This window comes from Macrobrachium rosenbergii, chromosome 2, assembly GCF_040412425.1.
Source record: "Macrobrachium rosenbergii isolate ZJJX-2024 chromosome 2, ASM4041242v1, whole genome shotgun sequence".
Lineage (NCBI taxonomy): Eukaryota > Metazoa > Arthropoda > Malacostraca > Decapoda > Palaemonidae > Macrobrachium > Macrobrachium rosenbergii.
Window position 1 is genome coordinate 59,479,271 of NC_089742.1, and position 24,742 is coordinate 59,504,012.

Here is a 24,742-nt window from a genome sequence, read left to right on the forward strand (position 1 = left end):
GATTTGAGCAGTGAATTAGGTGCCAGACAGTTAATCAGCTGTAGCTGGTTGCAATATGGGTAGAAAAGGCATGGGGCTGGCAACCTCATCCAAAACGTTTTGCTGAGGACCAGACAACTAATAGTATCTAGAGCTACGAACTCTAAGTGGGGAAACGGAATATGGCCGTATATCTATCTGTCTATCTATCCATCTATCTATGTAAGTATATATATTATGTATATGCTCACATATATACAGTTATAATATATATATATATATATATATATATATATATATATATATACATAAATGTATTTATAATTTGATGGAACGCAATAAGCGGATGCTGTGTGTATGTGTGTGTGTGCGTGTGTGTGTGTGTGTACGGGCGCGCGGCAGGAATGACAGGTATGCATATAATCAAACTGGAAGTTGATGAGATACAGAGAGAGGGGTCTTGTAAAGACGCACATATGACGACATACGACGAGACAACGCCATGATTAACGACGGGCTATCATCGGTGTGTATGTCAGAGAGAGAGAGAGAGAGAGAGAGAGAGAGAGAGAGAGAGAGAGAGAGAGAGAGAGATGCAAAATAATGAGTAAACATTTTGACAGATGAGAGTACAAAAAAAGCAGATGCAGTAAGAATTTAGACATGTTACGGAGAAGACGAGGAACAATGAAGCTTGAATCCTTGAATCAACATATGTAAACACATAATTATGAAGGATTCTGAGAACTTCGGACAAAAAGGTCGCATAAGTGACAGCCCGACAGACAGCCGCAGCGCCAGAAGAAAGACCTCGGCCACTCTCTCATTAGAGAGAGAGAGAGAGAGAGAGAGAGAGAGAGAGAGAGAGATGACGACGACCTATCACGAGCTCAAAGAAGCACAAACAAGTAGAGAGCAGAGGACAATCACGCAGGGCAGTTTAAACTAGCTAGGACAAATGCTAGAATCACAACGAACAAACAAAAGATTAGGTCAGATTAAGTCACACGTGTCAGACAAATACAAACACTTACAACTTGAAGGGAAAATTAGCATGCTTTAATGGAGACTTATTAAGTGAAAGAAAAAGAGCTAATTTTCTAAGGAAACTATTATTAGAATGAAAAATTACAGCCATTATAGAACACTGGAAAGAAGTTCCGCGTTTCCAAGGACATTCATCTGTGTTCTTGGAACAGTTTTAGTGGGAAGAAAATGTTACATGAAATCCCAAGAAAACTCTACAGCTGGAAAAGTAAAATAATTCCCTTGGATACTTAACAAGTGAAAGAAAAGTATCCTGTTTCAAAGGGAAGTTAATTGAAAGAAAAAGTCCAACACTTTAAAGGGAACTTAACAAGTTGAAGAAAAAGTAAAATGTTCATTTAAACACTTAATAAAATAAAGTGCCACATTTCCAATGAAACTGAAGAACTGCAAGGAAAAGTACAATAATTCGAGAGTAACTTAACAAATCAGAGAAAAAGTACTTGTGTTCATTCGTACACTTATAAAGTAGAAAAGTGCTCTAAAAAGATTAAAATCTGAAAGAAAATGTGTAATATTCATCAGGACAAAAAAAAAAAATAGAAGAAAAAGTACCATATTTCAAAGGGACCTTAACACCCGCAAAAAAAAGCACCACATTTCTGTGGACATTTCACAACGCAGTTAAAACTACAACATTTTTAATAAATAAATGGATATACTAAACTTCATGAAACAGATTATATAACCCATTTAAAATTCGGTCACAATTTCCAAGTAAATAACGAATGAATGAATTTTGACTGGCAGAAAATTCCCATGAATAATGAATTATGATTTTACGCCGCATGTATTACGAGGTGAAAAACTGTTAGAAAAACAATGAAAAGTGAGTTAATAAACAGTACAATTAAATCAATAAAATAGTAAATGACATTACGAACATCATCAGTACAACCTGCTACGTAAACTAAATCCCAAATAAAACAAGAAGTCCAATTATACGAACCAGTTTACTGCATATAACTAAAGAAAAAAAAAATCACTAAAATACCCTCCCTCTACGAGAAAAAAAAAAAAAATAGAGAAATATGCATCATGCTGGAGAAACCAGATAAAATCCCAGAATATAGAGAATATAGCCGTTGGTGCGGACACTCGAAATTCAGTTTATGATCTGAAAATGAAGCAACAGATCAGATCAGCATCAGTGGCCAAGCCTTGGGGAAAAATTAAGTGAAGGAAACAATGGCTAAATGCCAGAATATGTGTGTGTGTGTGTGTGTGTGTGTGTGTGTGTGAGAGAGAGAGAGAGAGAGAGAGAGAGAGAGAGAGAGAGAGAGAGAGAGAGAGAGAGATCAGCCTCCCTAATGAAAAAGTGAGGAATAAGAGTATGGAATGGAGGAGGAGGACAAGGAGGAGGAGGAGGCAGATGAGGAAGAGGGATTACTGGGTAGACGAGGAAGAGAAACAGGACAAGGAGAATAGAATGGGGAGGGAACCGGATGGCGGGGTGTTGGAGAGGTGGAGGGGGGGGTGGGGAAAGGGGGTGGGAAAGGGGTGGGTGGGAGAGGAAGAGGCTCTGGCGTGGTCTTGGAGAACAAGTTTGCGGGGTAGCGTGTCAAATGTGATTTATTTTATTGCCTCGGTCGCCTCTGAATCTTGATATCAAAGACATGTCCCACAACATTTTCCGGCCACTTATGTTCGCGTTTACAGTAGCTTGCGCATGTAAGGGGCACCCGGCGCCCTAATTACTTCCCCCTTACCTGCCGGAAAGCTATGGGCGCTTTGCACCTGGAAAAAGAACCCGCCCCGACAGTACCAGGAAGAAACGACCCCGTCAAGAAATCGCGGGCCGATGCTGAAAGAAGGGGTAAACGCTGTTATTATTTTACATTAATTCACGAGAACAACAAGTACATAAGGTGGCGGGGAGGAGAGAGAGAGAGAGAGAGAGAGAGAGAGAGAGAGAGAGAGAGAGAGAGAGGGAGGGAGGGAGTGGGTAGCGGCGTTGGTGATGTTGGAGGGTAGCAGGGAAGGGAGGGAGGGATGGAGGAATGGGATGTAGTCAGAGAAGGTAGCCAGGAGGAGCTTTGTTGGAGCAAGTGTGCGCCTTGCCCGCCCGAGTGTTGCTATCAATTGATGATGTGTTCCAGCCACCGTTTGGGGCAGTAGGCTGGGCTTTGCGCATCGGTCATATTTCATGATGAGACTCCGGTATTGACAGCGAGAATAAAGTGCGCGCCCGGCAGATGGTCAGGTTGAAGAATTGTCTTCTCGATTCTTCTTCTTCTCGCTCCTCCTCCTACTCGGCTTCTCTTTCGTTAAGGCATCTTTTGCTGAGGCGAAAGTTTTCTTTCTGGGAAGTTTAAGACATTCTAAGAAGCGAGTGAATGGCTGGGATTATACAAATACTACTGTAAACTGATTTTTTTTTAATGATTTATGGAAAATATTAACAGGATTTTTTTAATATTTGATAAACATCACAGTCAAAAAATGAGGTTAGGACTGCTATTTTCAGATGTATACTGAAGAAAATTAATCTTTGCCAAAAAAACAAGTACATTACAAACAGATATACATACATCATACATACATACACACACACACACACACATATATATATATATATATATATATATATATATATATATATATATATATATGCATATATGTATACATATACATACATACACACATATATATTATATATATATTTTATATATATATATTTATATATATATATATATATATATATATATATATATATATATATATATATATATATGTACATATATATATATGATCAGTGACGTCCAGCAAAGCTAGGTCTAGTCAAAAGGTCGATGGGTGAATGTCATGTATGTAGTGGAAACCAAGGCATCATTAATAGCGAGATTACACAAACATAAAATCTTCCAGAATTACTTCTAATTGAAAAACCCAGAAAACTTAATTTACACACACACACATACATGTATATACACGCTTATATGATATACGCGCAAGAATATAAACTAAAATACATATACTGTTAAAGTTTGCATGTTTATAATATATAAGAGCCCCAGACTATAACCCCATTTAAAAAATATACTTAGAGTATGACAAGTAAATATTCTTTTCCGCTTTATTGCATAGTTTCAGTATTTCGATCGTTTCACGAATAAACTTCCATATCACTCAATAAAATTTCTTTGATTAGGATCTGATTCAAAACCAGTGGTATGATCTTAGAAACATACAAACTGACAGAACTCACTCGTCGACAAAAGTAAATTACTATCATAGCGGAAGATAAGATATAATAACCCTTTCGCAAACCGCACTATCATATCAAAGTTCACGAAGTGATACTCTATAATGAAACTGGCAATGTGTGAGATTAGCAAAAAGGGGATAAATAGGATTTAGCTTTTACGGACAGAACTAATCAATTAAAGGGGAAATTTAATCTTTCGGGTTGTATGCGTGTGTTCTCTGCACGTACGTACTTCAACTCTTCCACTGCGCACTTCGACACAGCCACTGAGCTCTGTAGGGGACCACACGCCTTCAGGATGTAAATAAAGCGAAGTCTTTATTTTCTTTTCTTCTCTTGGCCGCCAATTTTCGAAAGAAACAGCGAAAGGTAGTAAGTAACCCTTGCATAAAGATACCATTGGAAGCGGAACTCTGCAAGCCTCATAAATTATTCTGGAGACCACAATGCTGTGCAGCTTTGTCGACTGCTAAGCATCGACACAGAAGAAGAGGAGGAAAAGAAAAAAAAACGTAAAATTATTCAGTATTCACAATGTTGACTCTCAGTGTTTTAGAATGAAATTCACGATAACTTGGGGTGGGGGTGGGAGGGGTCTTTCCTACCCCTAACCTTCATGTGTGGACGTGTTTCCTCCCCATGGATTATTTCCTAAAGATAATTCTTGATTTTTGTGATTTATGGTATTGATGTAGGAGCATGTAGTAGGAATAATAACATTTAGCATTTCCTCTATGAATAAATATTTCCGGTAACCAGGAAGCGATAATACATAATGCAATACACGATTCATTAGTGACAGTAATTTATGAAAACAACAGAGAACTGAAAATGAGAAGTTCTTGGAAAAAAATTTGTTTGGGAATTAAAAATGTTTGCAAAGAAACTAAAAATAATTTAATAAATAAATAAAACACAATTTTATTAAAAACTATTATCATCAGGGCATTGCTCATTTCTCTAATTTGCTTTTATAATATATATACTTCTTTCGAACAAATCCAACTGTGAGAGCGAACTTTAATTTACCTTCAAAATTAATAGGAGACAGTCAGTTTCAAACAGAAAACTAGAATATATATAAATCTGAACTGGTGAACAAGGCCTGGAAATGTGGCTGCAAATATAATTAAGGAGTAATTCTCATAGCACAGAAATAATAAGCATAAAAGGCAAAAATGAATGAAGAAGGGTTAGGATCAAAGAAGCAAACGTGGAAAAGGTATTTAAGTATGCAGTACTACAGATTGGAGTCACAGAGTCAGCAGGGAGTGCTTTTGGATATTGGCAGGTAGCAAGGTTAAATAAATAAGTAAATGATGAGAAGAGAAATAGGTTTAGTAAAGGCAGACTAATAATTTGTTCTGCGAGGAATAAAATTTGAAGATATATGTTAATGAACGAATGGCTCTCAAAATAAAAAGAGCCAAAGCAGAGATGCTCTCTTAAGTGGCTGCAGTCAGAGTCAATTGTGTGATTTGTTGAATAGGAAGTATAAAGATAGGCAAAGCTGAATGATGCAAGAGTGGAAGGGTTTACTGTAAGTTTGGAAATGCTTGAGGAAATTACTGTTGAGGATATCAGAAGGTCAAATGAGACTGAAGAATGAAAAGGCATCAGAAGCGGATGAGATTACAAGAGGCTACAGTGAAATGGCGAAAGTGTTTGAGTGGCTGACTCAGGTGTACAGAGTATGTCTGGAAGAAGGAAAGATTCCAACTTAATAAGCAAAAGGAATAAATGATCCTTAGTATAATGATAAAGGTAACCGAGGAGACTAGGCTTTGCAGGGCACGCAGTTGCTTAATGTACCACAGGTGTATAGTTAGATTTCCATTAAGATTAATAGGGAAACAACAGTGTGGTTCAGGCAGATAAGATCGGGTGTGGAACAAGTGTTTGTTGTGAGACAATTATGTGATAAGTTTGAAGGCAAAGTGAAACAAGCTGTATGCGGCATAAACAGACACAGAAAAAGTTAAACCAGTGATAGAATCAACTGAAAAGAAATGTGGAAGGTATTGAGATCTACGGTATAGATGATAAGATGTTGGAAGTGACAAAAAAACTTTTATTATGAGGCAAAATGTTTCCTAGAATATGTAGAGGAAGAATTACCGGCTTACTGGAAGTGGATCTAATACAAAGATATTTTATATCTCCCTGACTATTAACTAAATTTATGAATGGAGTGATGAAAAAAGTCATAGACATTACATGTAAGGAACAAAAATGGGATGTGAATGGAGTGTGGCATAGATGATGATTGCAGACGATACAGTGCTGCTTGGGAACAGTAAAGAAAAACTGCAGGTACAAATGAAAGCATTTGAAAGTGTTTACAAGATGAGAAAGCTGAGAGAAAATGTGAGGGAGATTAAGGTTAAGGGGGCAAACGGAAACCAATAAGATGATGCAAAGAATGGAAATATGGATGGAGGAAGAATAGAAATGACTGATTTGTGTAGGTACTTGGATTTAAATTTAACAGATGATAGCAAGGCGAGAATATCTAAGCCCAGGAGGGAATGTGCAAAGGGATTACTTTATACGACTTGAGTGTAGATGTTAAATTGAAATGAAAGAAAAGAGTTTGATGCGTTTAAGTGCGTTATGATTTTCTGAGCAGATGTTTCATTCATAATTCACCTGTTATAGTATGAAGATGGCAGAGACCACAGTCTTTCTACTCTATTGAGACACTCCATGTCATTAGAAATCCCATCAAATGGGGAATATATATATATATATATATATATATATATATATATATATATATATATACAGTATATATATATATACACACACACACACACACACACACACATATATATATATATATATATATATATATATATATATATATATATATATATATATATATATATATATATATCAACACGCAGCTTTTCCCCCTCAGAGGGGAGTTCTTGGCAAATATCCTTGGAATGAGGTTGCTAACTAGTGTCATTCTCTTCCGCGGTAGTGACTAACGTCAGTCGACCAGCCAGCAGGTATGTTATACACTGCTCAATGTAACAGGATCACAGTGGATTTTCCAGGACACAAGCCCAATGACGTTTAACCCTTGTAGGATTAATCTTGCATCTGTAGATGGCTGGCGAGGTCATTAAATCTCTGGGTTACGAGGGCCATGTTTTACACACACGCACACACACACACACACACACACACATATATATATATATATATATATATATATATATATATATATATATATATATATATATATATATATATATATATATATGTATATATAAATATACATTTTTATGAATATATATATATATATATATATATATATATATATATATATATATATATATATATATATATATATATTTACACATACACACAATGTAGTAGAGATGTATACAGACCTATCATACGTACAGACAGAAAAACGGATACATCGATTAACGAAGAGATAAACAGTCATCCACATTTCTCAGGTTAATAAGCAAAATCAGTCGTACAATGAAAGTCTCTCGTTCGGGAGAAAATGATAAATCATTTCCATGAATCGCGGGCGAGAGCGGCTAAAACCCCCAGTAAAGTTCCGCAATAGAAACTTCCTTATTCCGCTAAGCTCGTCTAAGTAGTTTCTTCTACGTCTCTGGGAAAACTTGACGCTCGACCCTCATGTATTAGTTATCGACATATAGCGACGAAGATATCGAAGACAAAAAGTATTTTAGGGACATAGTTCTCTTACCGTCCACCCGATAGTGTTCCTAGAATTCTTAGCTGGTTTAGATAGCCTTTTGCTATCTAAGTAGTCTAAAATAGTAAAAAATAAACTAAAAAAAACTAAATTTACGTTGTAAATGAATTTCACATTACGGTGAGCATTTATTTAAAAAGATCTTTTTAACTCTTAATGCTAAATACATATTTATCTTGAATCCTCTCTCTCTCTCTCTCTCTCTCTCTCTCTCTCTCTCTCTCTCTCTCTCTCAATGCTCCAAAATTACTGATCTTTCCGGCGAACATATCTTAGTTTATACAAAAAGGTACAATCTTCGTGATTTTCAAGCTAAACATCAGATATCCATGCAAAAAAGGGATTTTCAATAATTTGAAAGTCATATCCAGGACTCTGATTGAGATGGTTATTAAGCTTCCATGATGAATTAAAAAATATATATCCACGTATCGGTAACAATATCACGATAAAAATAATAATTTGTACCCAATTTTCCTTCCTACTTTTACATTAATTCTAAGTAAGATACAGCCATTTAGCTAGCTACACGTCATATCAAAATACTTATTAAATTTCCTGACTGCTGAGCATTTCGAAAAATAATATTTGCCTTGCGTAGCACAAACAGCTTATTTAACCTTCGGCTGAGGTAAAAATGTAGTCGCGAGTATGGTGATCGACACTGACTAGACAGGCACTAAGCCGAAAGACAGCTCTTCTTAGAAACCAGTGCTAAGAAAAAAAGACATGACGAAGGGTCTAAATCATACACACACACACACACACACACACACACGCACATGTATATATACACATGTCTCTGCATGTCTGCATTATACACACACACACACACTCACACCATATAAATAAATAAATAAATATATATATATATATATATATATATATATATATATATATATATACACACATACATACATATAAGAAACCAGTTCTGAGAAAACAAGACACGACAAAGAGTCTAAATTACACACACACACACACACACACACACACACACACATATATATATTATATATATAAATATATATTATACACATATGTATAACTATATGGTCAACTATTCTTGACACAGAAAATATTTAATCCGATCATCTAAATCACTGAAGCGACACTGAATGCGAGTTACCTGTAGAACAATTAGTCAGCTTTCCATTTTAAGCAGGCCTCGTCATCCATGTCAGTCCCGATTAGCTTCCAAAACTCCCTCCTAATGGCAGTGTGGTCTTGGATCATGACGTCACACGGATACATTGTAGCTTATGGTTGATTATTTTTCTAGTAAGGTCGTGAAAATGAATAAGACACTTTCTCTGTAATTGCACGTTAGGTCACGGAAGCTTTTGCTGAGTGCCTGAACTCGCATAAGTACACGTACACACATACACACATATATATATATACATATACATAATATATATATGTATATATATATTTATATACACACACACACACATATAATATATATATATATATATATATATATATATATATATATATATATATATAAATATATATATTAATACATAAGTGTGAACGTTCATAATACATTTTTATATATGTAAACATGATAATCATAGGCACTAGGTCAAATAATCAATAAACAAATTTATTGCATATGGTGTTCTTATCACGAAATGTATGTGCTTCTATGCTGAGAGAGAGAGAGAGAGAGAGAGAGAGAGAGAGAGAGAGAGAGAGAGAGAGAGAGAGCTGAAGATTTTTCGGAGGCCAATACAAAGAATTTCTACTCAATTGTTTTAATGTACAAACGTAGTTGATAAATGGTATTATTTCTTTAATTTCAACTCTGAATATTCAATTCACTAACAGCGTACTAATAGCAACTGTCTTTTCTGCGTTCCAGAACATGGATGGCGTCCATCGGGTAAAAAGCAATAAGCTTAAACTAAATAATATGCTGATATTATTTATTTGGTCCATCCACTTCCATGAGCATGAGAGCAAAGCCTAGTCCGCATCCGAAATCTACAAGGTCGTCGCTTGGAGCTTTACAAGGTCAGTTTCAGGAATACAGAGTCTCTTCAAGAAGAGACGAAGTAAATATTTCCAATTATCCCCATTACTTAGTCTTTCACTGTCTCACCAGTGAATGTGTTCATTAATAATAATAATGATAATAATAATAATAATAATAATAATAATAATAATAATAATAATAATAATAATAATAATAATATCTGGAGAAACAAGGTGCTCGGGCCGGTATTTATAGGGGCGTCTTGATCGGTGCTGAATTATGATTGGCTGTCCGGGGCAACAACAACAACAATAATAATAATAATAATAATAATAATAATAATAATAATAATTATTATTATTATTATTATTATTATTATTATTATTATTATTATTATTATTATTATAACGTTTTAACGAGTTGTAGTTCCTGTGAGTATTAAGGCTTGTTAGTTACTATCTATACTTTAGTATACACGATTTTCATTCAGCACTTTTCCACACGGTTCCCAATATGGAGACCGAAGAGGGTGTCAAAACAATGCCCTTATTTAGTCCTCTTGAAGGGAGATGATAGAAACAAAGGAAAAGAAAAGGTTAGAGACAATTTCATGGCTTAGCTTGAGAAACAAATTAAACGCTAGAAGCGGCTGATGTTCAAAATGAATTTGAAACCATCAACACAAAATTAATTTCAAGTCATCAACACAACTTCAATATTAAGCCTTCAACACACAATTAATTTTACGCCAGCAACACAAAATTAATTTCAAGCCATCAGGACAAAGTTAATATTAAGCCATCGACACAAAATCAATATTAAGCTATCAACACAAGTATTTTTAAGTCATCTACGCAAAAATTAACTTTAAACCATCAACACATATTAACTTCAGGCCATCAACACAAGATTAATTTTAAGCCACCAACACAAAATTAATTTCAGGCCATCAACACAAAGTTAACTTTACGCCATCAACAAAAATAAATTTTAAGCCCTCAACAAAATTCAAAAGTGTTGAATGACTACACAACTGGGACTCAAGCCAAATAAAATGTACTAAATGTACTAACTCTTCCAAACAAGGTGATTGATACGAGTCTTATAAAAAACACCCTACGAAAACTTCCCTGTCATATTATCTGAGTTTAAATTTGAAAGATAAAGACTTCGTTTATTACCAAGGCATACGGATGAAATTCAAATTCGGGAAAATATCATCGAAGCCAGCTTTCTTGGACCCGATTCAAATGTTGCCGAATTACAGTTCAGAAACTGCAGGGAAATCCGCATTAAATCAAACAAGAGACGCCTTAGCCGAGCCAAAATACCAAGCATGGGGATGAATCAGAGACAGCATATCAGAGAGGAGGACGCATTATACTAGATATTTTTTACGCTTGCAACTTTCTGTCTTTGTTAACTGCACATATTTACATTTCATTTCATGGTGAGTAAATTGCAACAACGATCATTATTTTGTAGGAACCTACATCAATAATTTAAACAATTGCAGAATAATAGTAATGATTTAAGAGACAACTGTGATAACAAAACTAGGCATTAATTCATGATTTTAAGCTATTTATTATTGCAATCATGAGCGTACGTTTTCTCACTGATGTTATGAAAAAATTACGAAATGCTTAATGTTAGGAAACGTAAAACAATTAAAATTTTCATAGTTAAAGGACTTTAATCTTATATGGCAAATGAATGAGAAACTATATCTGTGATTGTAGCCGTGATATAATCTCCCTTTATTGTTCCGTAATTAATAGGCCAAACAGGAAAAAAACAGTGCATGTGTGTGTCAGAGAGAAGAGAGAGAGACTAGTGATTAAAATAAGAGATAATTATATACACATATATATAAGTATATATATATATATATATATATATATATATATATATATATATATATATATATATATATATATATATATATATATATATATATATATATATACACACCAAGTGGTGCCATAACTTCTCTTTGACAGTCCTATTAAAATAAGCTTAACAAAGCTTCCAAAAGTTAAGAAAACCACAGAAACATAAAAAGCTTGCCATTATCAGTTAACCCAGGCTTGCATTGCAGAATCGTTGAACAGGTAACATTCCTTTTCTTACAAGCAAATTTGCAACAACAAAATCTGCAAGGAATGCAGTAGATGCAGTTGAAAAAACCTTCCTCGACGTTGTTTTCGTTACCCTCGGCGGAGATCTATAGTGATAGCACGTTGCTGTAATCGAGTGGGCGTCAGTAGACAGAAACTTCAACTGCATAACACCTGGTTGTGAAGAGTTGCATTCACATCAGTGTCTTGCACCAGCGAGCACTGTGCTGTAATTATTTTCGGGTGAATCTTTCAATTTCAAGATAATTAATGAGTAAATTCTTCCTCGCTGGTATTGTCATTGTTTACCTATTTCTTCTGCCTGGCAGCACAATGAGTGAGGTTTGTAACCTGGGTAAAACAGAGCTCAGAAGAGGCAGGGGGAGACGTAATGGATGAGCCGTCAGTCGCGACAGAAAGGCTGCTTCCTGCCACTTTGATTCAAGACGTCCTAACAACACACTTCTATTCTGTAATTTATTTTGGTCAAGTACCAAAGGTCTTGGGAAGAGCACTCTTCCATTTTCTCGCCCTCCGAGTCTGTTCGTTCCCTCACAAGCCTCACAGGGCGGTTTCCAACTCCGACACTGGGAAATGGAAATTATCGCATCGTTCAATACCTTCTCTTGCGTTACGAAACAGCCTGTTTGCGTTGATCCACGATTCATCCCCTGATCACCTCTGAGTGCCTCTAATCATACTGATACCCTCATTCCTGATGCCCAATTACCAATCGAGTTACGGAGATGGTCGAGATTCCTTATCGAAAAGGAACGGATCGCCGTTTCCTTTCTCCTCCTACGAGAATCATTACTGATCGAGGAGATTGCAACGCTAATACCTCTGACTTCTTAGTGAAACATTACTGAGGAACGGCAGGAATGAATCATAATTTGGTACTCGCTTTTATCCCTTGAGAATATGCACCGATTAAGCAAAAGATAAGGTTTTTTTTTTTTTTTTTGAGAATCATTACTATTCCTCCAAAAGCAACCAACCAACCCTCTTGGAAGGAAGTCATTACATCAGCCCACTAAACGTCCCTGTTCTTATCTCTGAGCGTTTGCCGAGTCTTTGTGTATTCATTTCCTCTTTTATCTGAGCAAACCGAATTCTCGTTTTTATAATTCATTCCTCGTTCTTTGCAGCGCCAGTCATGGCGATAAACATCACGTGACCACCACCACCACCTCCTCCTCCTCCTCCTCCCCCTCCTCCCTTCTGCCGGGGATCCACAACAAAAATTTATCCATCGCGACCCACCTCTGGCTCGCAAATCATCTGGCTTAAAAAGGTGAGAAACAGGCCAGCCACCATTGCCCGCCAATAAAGATCCATTATCCCAGTATTTACGGCAGCTATTCCCACCACAACAACGGCGTCTATCCTTTATCATCGACGAGTTACAACGATAAAATAAGATCCTGCATCGGTCCAGAGTCATGTCTCTTTTCCCCCCCTTCTCGTTCATTCTTCTTCTTCTTCTCCTCCTCCTCCTCCTCCTCCTCCTCCCCTTGTAGTTCATTCTCCTTCTCGCCTCTTCTTCTTCTTCTTCCCCAACAAATCATGTTTCCAACAAGGGGGTGTAAATAATCTACCCAATCACCAATTTCCTCTCTCCAAATCCCCCAATCACCAAAACCCACGGAAAGAACTAACTACCAATCAAACAGCCAATGATTACACACCAACGCGTCTGAGCAAGGAGATAAATATTTGGAATTGGCCAATCAGACGGACGATTACAAGGACCTTAGGAGTTAATCGCTAGACAATAAGTTAGCGGAGGGATATAGACTCTAATGGACGACCTCCAGAGCTATCATTAGTTGGGTGGTTATATTTTCAACCCTTCTTTTTACAATTTCTCTTTTTTTTCTCTATTTTTTTTTCTCTAGGGGGTAGCAGCAGCAGCAGCAGCAGCAGCAGAAGAGAAGATATCCAGCGCCATAATATTTATAATGAGGTGAGGCGGCGAGACGTTATCAGAGTAACTCGATGACGCTAATATGATTTTATTAGTAAAACGTCATCCGTCTCCGGCGACGTTTGATGACCTTTGCTGCGAGAAAATGATACCGGCGAGAAGAACGTTCCTTTCTTTGTGCGCTTCCTCTGAGCATTGTTTTCCGCGAGCCTTAAATCGCCCAGGATTCATGCTAACGCTTGATCTTCGACATTTCACCGCCGGTGGAATAATAGCATTTTGATATCTAATGTGGGTTTGTATGTGCCTGTAAGAAGAGAGAGAGAGAGAGAGAGAGAGAGAGAGAGAGAGAGAGAACATGATTTCCTCACAACAATCTGTATTTTTTGAGAGAGAGAGAGAGAGAGAGAGAGAGAGAGAGAGAGAGAGAGAGAGAGAGAAAACAGGATTTCCTCACAACAATCTGTATTTTTGAGAGAGAGAGAGAGAGAGAGAGAGAGAGAGAGAGAGAGAGAGAGAGAGAGAGAGAGAGAGAGAGAGACTCGAACCCTTTAAAACAAATAATTCAAAAACTTTTCACAATTCAAACTTCTCCTGTCCTTGATAATAAAAAAAATTAAATTTGCACGAAAGAATGAAGAGGGGAGGTCACAGCAGGCGATGAGGAAGAGAGAGAGAGAGAGAGAGAGAGAGAGAGAGAGAGAGAGAGAGAGAGAGAGAGAGAGAGAGAAATTTGAACCCTTCAAAAGTTAAGTATACCTTAGTTTTACCAGACTACTGAGCTGATTAACAGCTGGCCCAAAGGATTAGAAAGGATTAGACTTATTTTACGTGGCTAAGAACCAACTGGTTACTTACAACAGGACCTACAACATACTGTGGAATCCGAACCACATTACAGCGAGAAATGAATTTCTATCACCAGAAATAAATTCCTCTAACTCTTCATCAGCCGGCCGGAGACTCGAACTCGGGCCTAACGAGTGCTAGTCTACAGCTCTACCGACTCTCCCAACGAAGAGCTATTAAACCGTTCAAAACAACCATTGAAAAGCTTCTTTCACAAAACAAAATTCGCCTGTCCTTGATAATAAGAAACTGAAATTTGCACGGAATAATGAAAAAGGGAAGTCACAGCAGGCGATGAAGAAGAGAGAGAGAGAGAGAGAGAGAGAGAGAGAGAGAGAGAGAGAGAGAGAGAGACTTGAACCCTTTAAAACAACCATTCAAAAACTTCTTTTACAAAGGAAAATTCGCCTGTCCTTGATAAAAGAAAAATAAACTACTGCAATTTGCACGGTATAAGTTAAATTCCACACGAGACTCTTCCACCACCTGCAAATATGTGTGTGTGTGTGAGTGTATGAGTGAGTGTGTGCGTTTGTGTTTGTATGTGTGTGTGAGTGTGTGTGCATGCGTGTAAGTACTGCCAAGTAAGTGGGTGTGGGTGTGGATATGCTACATACTCGTAATTCTCTTCTGAAAATCGTAGAGAGAGAGAAACTTGAACCCTTTAAAACAACCATTCAAAAACTTCTTTCACAAAGCAGATTTCTCCTGTCCTTGATTAAAGAAAAATAAAACCATTGCAATTTGCACTGTATAAGTCAAATCCCACACTAGATTCTTACACCCCTGTAAATATGTGTGTGTTTGTGTGAGTGTGTGTGTGTTTCTGTCTGTGTGTGTGTATGTGTGTGTGTAAGTACTGCCGAATAAGTGTGCGTGGGTGTGGATATGCTACGTACTTCTATCCTGACAATCATAGCTTGGCAAACCTTAGTTAAAACCCTCCACCCCAGAGGACGAGACTTAACTTTCCAGTCACACTTGACAGTTATGGCTTAGCTGTAACAACTGTTCACACACGAATGACGACTCACCATTAATATTCACACCTGGTTATTCAATAATCCACCTCTGACAATCCAAGCGAAAGTTACGCGCTTGGTTGATTTTTGTTTAATTTTACTCATGCGAGCCACACCAGCAAGCATGCATGCAAGTACATAAACTCACACATGCGAGCGCACTCCCTTACTCACACGCACGCACTTTCTCTGTCTGTCTGTCTGTCTCGCATTACATACGTGTGTGTGTGTGTATATATATATAACTATGTCTATATATATATATATATATATATATATATATATATATATATATATATATATATATATATATATACACACATAATCCCAATACATGATACCTTATATTCTCTAGTATTTTTTTCTGTAGAAATGTTCAGGTACAAAAGTACCGTCAGTAGATTATACACATCAGATACAAACATATATTCTTATAAGATAATTTTTTTTTACATAAGATCAATTATACCTCTGGCCTTTATAAAGTTAGTTATAAGGCAATTCAGTAATTCACAAATTTGTGTAACGGGTTTCGCAATCCCACTTTATTCTCCCCCCTCCCCAAATCAAAATTGCAATAAGGTGCAGTTCGGCTTGAATGAACTTTAAAGAATCTGTGTTAATAAGAATAAGGAGATAATTTAGTTTCATACTAATCTAATTTTTTAAGTACCATGACACCAAAGTAACATTATATTCACGACATTTTTTTTTATTTTGTCTATGATCTTAGTTAAAAAAAGACAAGTCCACAAAAAAATTGTAACAAAGGTATCATGGCCTTGTTACATTTTAACGAGGACTTGTTATAATTCAACCCCGTTATATTCGGTTCTTACTTTCCAGCCATGCTAATTATATACACTTCACATTTTACATCTTGTAAGTCATCTTAATGTTTCTGGTAACTACTTGCATTATCAGCCATTGCTGGTGGCAATTACTTATATCACCTGCTGTTCAGAAGTTCCGGAATTAATAACAAACTTATCTCTTTCGATACTGTGAGATCTCTCTCTCTCTCTCTCTCTCTCTCTCTCTCTCTCTCTCTCTCTCTTTATATATATATATATATATATATATATATATATATATATATATATATATATATATATACACACATGCATGCATACATACACGCACACACACAGTATATATATATACACACACGTATGCATGTACATATGTATGTATGTATGTATGCATATATATATGTAATGGTGCGTGAGCGTGTGTACCAGCAATTGATCCCAAAAATATAAACAATTTCTTTGTCACATCTGCTTTTACCTAAAAATGTTATACTGTACATTACACAGTAGGGCATATCGATAATAACTAACGTTTTTTCCACTTATTATTATTAATTATAACAGTTATCCGGTTATTTTACCATAGGTAACATTACTTTTTCCAAACTTGGAGTTAAACATTTCCTTAGCGATAAAACAATATCCTTCACGAAGATATTTCGTTCAAAGATGTTATTCTTTGCTTCCTTGAACTTAGGATTCACGGCACAGTAGTCATTCCTATTTTTAACCCAATTCAAAAGCTCACCCTTGATCTGGACATCTGAATAATATAAATAATTAAAAGTCAATAAATATAAATAAATAAAATATGAAAATTAATAAATAAAATAATAAAAATAAATGAAAATAGATTAATAAAATAACCGAATAAATAAATAAATAAATAAATGAATAAATAAATAAATAAAAATCAATAAAATAAATAAATACAAATTAATGTAAATAAATAAAAATAAATGAATAAATATAATGTATACTCGCCTTGGTCTTTCTATTCGGTATGACGAACGTCAGGCACCCTCCATTTAACAATCTTTTCTGCTGAAGTAAAGAAATAACCCAGAAATTCAACCTAATTAAAAGGCCTCACCTTTGATCTGGACATCTGAATAATCAAACTGTACACTTGCCTTTGCCTTTTCATTCGGGTTTGACGAACATCAGGCACCCTCAATTTAGCAATCTTTTCTGTCGAAGTAAAGAAATAACCCAGGAATTCTCACACCTGGCTCTGCATTTACCCTTTCCTCTGTGACTGAATGAACATCTCGGAAATGGCAGCGAAACCTTTTGGCCGTGCCGCTATTAAACAGTCGAAGAAATTGATCTCTGATGCAAGATGATCGTCGGGTTCTGATGGCATTTGAAGATAAAGTTCGGTGCGCGCGCGTTGACTTGCATAGGAACTCGGTCCTTAATTCTTATCGAGGCGAATGCAATAACTACCTACATTTGTAGGCTCTCGGTTTCCTATCTTCTTTTTTTTTTGAGCTCTTTGCGGTTTTCAGTCCTACAGCCAATTACGGATCGATTGCTGCGAATGACTCGTTTGGCATTCCGGGCATAACTTGTCAGACAAACAAACAAACTGAAAATGGGTTTCGATGCTGCAGAGATGGATTCCAGTATACCCTCTGTCTCTTCTCCGCGTGAATGTGTATGAAGATCTTTATTTCTCGGATGTGGGAACTTATTGTAAAGGTATCTTTCATGGGATTCTAATTACCAGATACCTAGCTTCTCCGTTGAGAATAAGACAAACTAGAACAACAATAACACCAACAGAAACAGAAACTGGAGAAGAATAAGAAGAAGAAGAAGAAGAAGAAGGACCACCGCCCGACCCCTCCTATGATCATAGCCTGGGAGAATCCAAACCTTTTCCTCGTCATTTTTGTTGGAGTGAACATCGTGGAAAAAAGTTTTTTGTTTTCTTTGGCTTCTTCTTTCTCCGTTTCTTCTTCGTCTTCTTCTTCTTCTTCTTCTTCAACTTCTTCGTGGGGCTTGAGTTTTGAGGGCGCACTAAAGTCAACAGCCGCGGGGCGCCAAGAATCCGACAATAACACACCGGCAAAGAATAATAATACCAGCATTTGTTGTATCCTTGAAATTTCTTTCTATCTGGCGGGTCCGAAAAAAGGGTCCCCGATGGAATTTTTGTGATTATAAGTTGCAGAGGTTGCGTGGAGCTGCCAGACCCCAATTGAATATACGAAGGAACTCCTGGGCCACACGACACTACGGGCGTCTTTGTCCCCCCTCTCTCCTCCCCCTGAATCTCCTCCCCGCTTTTCACTCTCTTTACTCTAACAAGATACTAAGCACTTCTCCCCCCAAATTTTTTCTATAATTACATGGAGCAAAGCATTTTAGTCTCGCTTTTAAATCAAGTAAGATTCTATTCGATAGTCATTAAAGCCTCCTTTACACAACACCATTCATAAGTGTCAAACAGAATTAAGTACGTTTGTATATAAATGTATACATATATGTATATATGTGTCTGTGTATATAAATATAAATAAATAAATAAAATATATATATATATATATATATATATATATATATATATATATATATATATATATATATATACACATACACACACACACACACACACATATATATATATATATATATATATATATACATATATATATATATACACACACACACACACACATATATATATATATATATATATATATATATATATATATATATATATATATATATATATATATATATATGGTATCTACTGGTTCCATTAAAACTTAGAGGCCGGAAAGTTAAAACTTTCACTGCGTAGGGCCGTTGCAATTACATACAGTACATACACATTCAAAATGTGTGTGTGTATGTGTGTGTGTGTAAGCACTCAGAATCTTAAGAAAGGATACTACCTGAGAAGCTAGTTAGCATAAAGTCTCATGATAAACATGGCGCGATTAAACGCAACTGATCAATGACAAGAATTACATTGATAAAAATACACTAAGCCTTATATGCTACGGTCGCTCAGTGCCTTGCAAATGAGGATATCGCTATTATCACACCGCATGTTGCATATTCATGGCTACTGCGTCTTAGATGCATCACTCTCTCTCAATGCAAGTCATTTCATCATGTGAATAATGTCATAATGAATAAGGTAAAAATGTTCAGGAGGGCGTATTTGTATAGGTATAAATGCATATATACATATATACTTGCAGTGTATATATATATATGTATGTAGTATATATATGTATGTATATGTATATATATATATATATATATATATATATATATATATATATATATATATATATATACACAGCTGAAAATTTGCTGTGGCATCTACCGACTTTCTAAATCTTCCTAAGAAAACCAAACCCGGTTAAGGTTTTTTCTACTGCCGTGCAAAGATAAAAATTGAGAACAAAAACCTTATTAACGTGTGGCTGTAACAATATATGACCTTGAAAATGATTTCTGAAGGTAAACAATGTCCCTATTCCAATATAAATAGAATACCAAATGAAGGAAGGACAATATTATGTCTAGATAGTCATAAGTGACTTTTCTGCGGTGTGAGTGTCTGCTTCAGCCAGAGATCTATCTGTTTTAGAGAGAGTGGTTCTTTAGGGTAGGTTTCTGCTTCCTAATATTAGCAGTTATAACTTGGACCATCGACGGATGATCCCTCGTTTGTCAATTTTTCATAAGTTATATTTTAACAGAGATCCTTCACATTCACAATTGATCCCTGATCCTCTTTACCTGCCGAGAGAAATCGGATCTGCTGAACAGCAGCACCAATATGCAGTAAATGTGCCTCACTGTCGAAGTTTCAGTTCCAAAGGTCCTTTATTCTTCACACCGCTGGGCTGTGGAACAGTCTCCCGGGGTATGTTGCGCAACTGGAACTTCAAAAGTTCAAGAGAAGATGTAATGCATTACTACCCTAATACAATAATCCTTGTATTTTAATCATTTGCTTACATTTTTATCTATCTGTTTATTAATTTGTTGATTTATTTTTTCTTTTTTAATAAGCACTCTTTTCTTTCTGTATTTTCCATTACTTTCTGCTACTTTTTACTATGGAACACCATACTTTTTGGAAGCTTGAATTTCAAGTCAGTGGCCGCTATAGGCTTGTTCCATATGAAGAGGGTTCATATTCTGAATAATAATAATAATAATTTTTGGACGAAGCAAACAATTAATAGACATAAGAGCCCGTTTCTGAAATTAATTTGATTAAAAACGAAAATCATTAGAGGAGGACGAGAGACAAAAAAAAAAAAAAAATTGTAAAAAATAAGTTATACATATTTTTATCTCTTATAACAGAAATTTCAGAGCTTTGTTGTAAAAATTGAAAAGAACAGCAATTCAGCAATGAAGTAAAGATTCTCAGCCCTGCTATAAAAGGATAAGATTATCATGACAAAGCAAAGAACTGAACCTAGAAAGAATCTAGGCAGAACCAGAAAACATTTTCGTTAACTTCCTAAAATGCCGATACACCTATGTAAAACTCTGGTGAGCCTAGCCTTCGCACAGTCTAACAACCCTTCCTGTATAATGCCATAAAAATTTTAGATAGATACCATAATTCCAAAACTGAAGCCCTTCTTGTATAATGATATAAAAATTTTTAGATAGATACCACAATTCCAATACTGAAACCCTTCCTGTATAATGCCGTAAAAATTTTTAGATAGATACCACAATTACAAAATTGAAACCAACAAGTTAAAATCTTATTTCATTAATGTAGCACAGAACATGTAAAAAAATATATATATATCAATGCTAAGTGATCCAGTTAATACGAAAAGAACATCGGCGACCAGCAAATAACATTAATATAATCTAGAAAACTCTACCCACACTAATCGGAAGAAGGTCAAAATATCTGAGAAAACAAAGCACCTGAGTCCTGACCACTGGTGGAGAAGAGCTGCAGTTAATGATCAGTTTTCAACTACCACCATATTATTGTTAAAACAGAAACGAAAAACATAGAAAAAAAACGCTTCAGAATATAGTGCAACATAAATTATATACTAAGTCATTCAACATCCTAACATTAGTATTCAATATCTTAAGCTCCCCGGAGGAAGGTAGTGCCGTCCGTGCACCCTGTAGGCATTACTATAGATTCTTTGCAGCGTCCCTTCGGCCCCTATCTGCAACTCCTTTCATTCCTTTTACTGTACCTCCATTCATATTATCTTTCATCCATCTTGCTATCCACCCTCTCCTAACGATGATTTCCTCCTGTTACACCTTTCAAACCTACTTATTCTCAATTTCCTTTCCGGCACTGAATGACCTCATAGGTCCCAGTACTTGGCCCATGGACTAAACTATATATTCCATTCCACTCCAATAACATGCTCTATTAACACCAGAAAAATTACATCTTATTCATGAAACAGGATAAATGGCGTATAAATACATATTGCCAACCACACATATATACATGCAGTCTTCCATTTATATATATTCACACAGTTCATACGCTTAAATATGAATACGAATAACACCACGGTAAGAAGTATGAGTTTATGTACAGCTTTATCAGAACAAGCAAGTGCAAGCACCAAAGAAGTAGCGAGATACTGTGACGGAAATTTAATCTGATTTATTTAATGAAATACGTACGGTAGGGAACGCTCTATTTCTCTATTTTTTGGTGCATCCTCCTTTTATTTTTTCTGTGGCCTCAGCTGTACATATGTATATATATATTTATATTATATATATACACTATATATATATATATATATATATATATATATATATATATATATATATATATATATATATATATATATATATATATATATATATATATATATATATATATATATATATATATATATATATATATATATATATATATATATATATATATATTAATATTTCACCAATGCATGCAACTTGTTTATATTGACAAACATTAGGCCTCAAATGTTTAATATCCAAAATACTCTATAACCTACATCACTTCTCGTCCACCCTGTCGATTCATATTCTATCACAGCCTAGTATGTGCCCTATATTGCAAAGGAAGTTCCTCGTTAGGTTAATGGGTTCCGTTCTCAGCTAGCACTCTGTTGGCCGCGAGTTCGAATCTCCGTCTGGCCAATGAAGATTAAGAGGAATTTATTTCTGGTGATAGAAATTCATTTCTCGCTATAACGTGGTTCGGATTCCACAATAAGCTGTAGGTCCCGTTGCTAGGTAACCAATTGGTTCTTAGCCACGTATAATAAATCTAATCCTTCGGGCCAGCCCTAGGAGAGCTGTTAATCAGCTCAGTGGTCTGGTTAAACTAAGGTATACTTTTATATTACAAAGGAAGAGGATGCCCTTTTCTTGATCTTTCCATAGCGCAAATGTATATTGCGCGCGCGCTGGCACGCATGCTGACAAGACCTTAAAAGGATTTTTTGTCTGTTCAGTTTTTTGATACTCGATTTCTAAGCATGAATCTCTAATTATCCTTTACTGGGAAAATGCGTTTGTGACTAAAGTTCAATGATGCGATGTATAGCTAATTCAAAGACTGGAGAAGAATGTACATATATGTATATAATATATATATATATATATATATATATATATATATATATATATATATATATATATATATATATATATATATATATATATATATGCATATAAATTCTGCTGTGATAATACAATACTTCGAGTCCTTTGTCTATTTTCTTCTTTATTTGATCTCTCTCTTATTTCTCTCTCTCTCTCTCTCTCTCTCTCTCTCTCTCTCTCTCTCTCTCTCTCAATATCTATTCGCTACTTTTCCTTTTACTAAGTTGTTGTGATCTATATTCATAGGATTAAGAAATCTAAACTTTTTTTTATGATTATCTAAAGAATAATTTCAACTTGGGAAGTTACCCGAGATAAGGATCCTGACTTAACAACTTTTAAAAATTGGGTTCGAATGTCATAACTTGCAATTGGATGCTTGAACTTCATGACTTGTAGAAACTGGGTCAGAGTTTCCTTTCTTTTCAAAATGAGGCTAGAATTTCTAAGCTTCTGAAAATATGTTTCGAATTTCGCGAGTCAGGAAAATATTTGACCCACGAATGGGATCAGAATTTTGTGCCAATGAACAATAGGTAAGACTTCGTAAAATTTGACATTTAAAGTGGATGATCTGTAGTTTTTTTAGTTTTCTAAAAAGAAAACTATCGTACCGGCTATGTCTGTCCGTCCGCACTTTTTTCTGTCCGCACTTTTTTCTGTCCGCACTTTTTCTGTCCTCCCTCAGATCTTAAAAACTACTGAGGCTAGAGGGCTGCACATTGGAATGTTGGTCATCCACCCTCCAATCATCAAACATACCAATTTGCAGCCCTCTGGCCTCAGTAGTTTTTATTTTATTTAAGGTTAAAGTTAGCCATAATCGTGCGTCGGGCAACGATATAGGCCAGGCCACCACCGGCCATGGTTAAAGTTTCATGAGCCGCGGCTCATACAACATTATACCGAGACCACCAAATGATAGATCTATTTTCGGTGGACTTGATTATACTCTGTACAGAAAACTCGATTGCGCCGAAGAAACTTTGGCGCATTTTTTACTTGTTTAAAGTCCTTTACAAAAGATTTTGATTATTAGATTGTTTAAACTAGGATTTAAGTTTTTCCTCTCATTTTTTTTAGTTCGTATTTTACCGAGCTTTCGACAGTGCAATCCGATCCGACATAAAACTATGACATGAGGTGTACATTTCAAATTAGTTGCATATTTTTCATGAGAATTTAAATTTAACATTTCCACAACCAGGTCTTAAGTTTCTTGATGAGTAGTTTACCTTTCTGGAACTACAAAATGTTGTCGCTCATTTAAAAATAAGTATTTGATTTTTTGTTTAATTTCGAATCATTATTCTCATTAATTAGGCAAAATACGCATGAATTTGCTTGCATACATTATCAATAAAATGAAAGTAGTATTCCATGAATTCTTATTCGTTCTAGAAAAATACTGCTTATATCTAAAATTTCAAATTAAAA

At 35.6% G+C, this 24,742-nt stretch overlaps 1 long non-coding RNA gene across 1 annotated transcript in view; it reads left to right on the forward strand.

Annotated features, from left to right (window-relative positions):
- The window catches only part of LOC136849885 (uncharacterized), a 212,695-nt gene that overhangs the window by 116,378 nt on the left and 71,575 nt on the right, over positions 1-24,742 (forward strand). Inside the window, exon 2 of the long non-coding RNA XR_010856456.1 lies at positions 9,847-9,998. This is a non-coding gene — a long non-coding RNA (uncharacterized lncRNA). The remainder of the gene's footprint in view (positions 1-9,846; positions 9,999-24,742) is intronic.